This window comes from Phytophthora infestans, genomic scaffold (genome assembly GCF_000142945.1).
Source record: "Phytophthora infestans T30-4 supercont1.12 genomic scaffold, whole genome shotgun sequence".
Lineage (NCBI taxonomy): Eukaryota > Oomycota > Peronosporomycetes > Peronosporales > Peronosporaceae > Phytophthora > Phytophthora infestans.
The window spans coordinates 1201526-1203088 of NW_003303747.1; positions in this window are offsets into that span (position 1 = coordinate 1201526).

Below are 1563 nucleotides of genomic sequence, written 5' to 3' on the forward strand. Positions count from 1 at the left end.
CGGACAGCTGAGTGCGTGCGGGGCCACTCGAAGGCCGTCCATGAACACAGTCATCTTGATGTGTTCATTGAGTGGGATTCCCACTAGGGACGCCGTGAGCTCCCGTATCTCTTGCACATACTCGTGCAGTTCGCGCCTTCCTTGTTTACACGCGAGGAAGCGCGAACGCTGGCGGTACTCGTAGTTCGCCGGGAGGAACGCGGCTCGGAGCTGTTCGCACAGCTGAGCCCAGGATGTGAAACATCCAGGGGATGTTGCTTCCCGAGTGTACACCCAACTCTTAGCACGACCGCTAAGGTTGGAGAGTGCAAAAGCAACACGCAGTTGCTCGGTCGAGATCAGAGCCGCGTCCATCGCGAGCTCTACTTCTCGGACCCAGAAGTGAAGGTTCTCGCCTTCCTTCCCTTCATACGGCTTTACCTTCAGCCGTATTGGCTTCGGGTGAGGCGGATTTGCTTCCGCCGCCGGAGCCTGCAGGTTCTCCCGCACATGCGCGATGAGGCCCTGCTCGTACGCGTCGAATGCATTGACGCGCTCGAGCTGCTCAGCCGGTGTTGACACCACCAGGTTCTGCAGGGCCTCCATCCCGAAGATGCCTGCCATCTTCCGAACCGACTCGAACTGAGAGTCGTTCAAATGGGAGAAGTCGTTCCTATCCATGGCAACGAACTTCGGAGGTTCAGGTAGTCTACGTGGATTGACTACAAGTGCTACCAAGTGTGACGGGGTCACACAGCACCTTGCGCAAGAGGAAGTTATCTTCTGAGAGTATACAAACTCTCAGTGAACGGCAGTTCACAGGTCCCCTCTTTTATTAAAGAGAGCGAAGTGACCCAAATAAGGTAGATTGTAAACTGAGTATATTTATAGGTAGATTAAGTTTGGGTTTAATACAAACTGTTAGTTACCTATAGAAATGCAATGTCATTTAACCAATGGTTGGCTTTGAACGACCTTGGTACCTTGTACCAAATATCTCGGAGTATGACGTGTCATACTCCTGAAGTGTGAAGTGTCACACTTCATGTAACCAGGGTACACTTAGGGCTACGTACCCCGTTACAACACCCAAGCATCATATGTGTACACAGAAAAGATTGCACAGGAAATGATGGCTACGAATATCAATCCCTGAAAGACAAAGCATATCGGTGGAGTCCTAAATCTGGCATTATGGTCACCTACAAGTTTTGGCTGAATTACGCGGATTCGTACAAGAAGGCTACTCCAGGTGGGTAAACGCCTTAAATCTATAGCACTGAGTGAAGGATGCAATTGTGCGCCGAACATACCTAGAATTAGATTGCGTTATATTGATCTTACGAAAGAAACCATCGACATTCCCCGGATGGCCGAAAATTGTTATTATAATAACATGTAAGTTACCACCCATTTGTTACCAGTGGTACACGAAACACCCAGAGGGTCGCTCGTAGCACGACTCTTCGTTCACTAATAGAACTTCAGTCACCGGCGCATCATGACGCTTATACTCCTTTTCGTTGTAGTCGTCACCGTATTCGCCGCTCTCGTCGCAGTTCATTGAGCTCGCCGTTGTCGAAA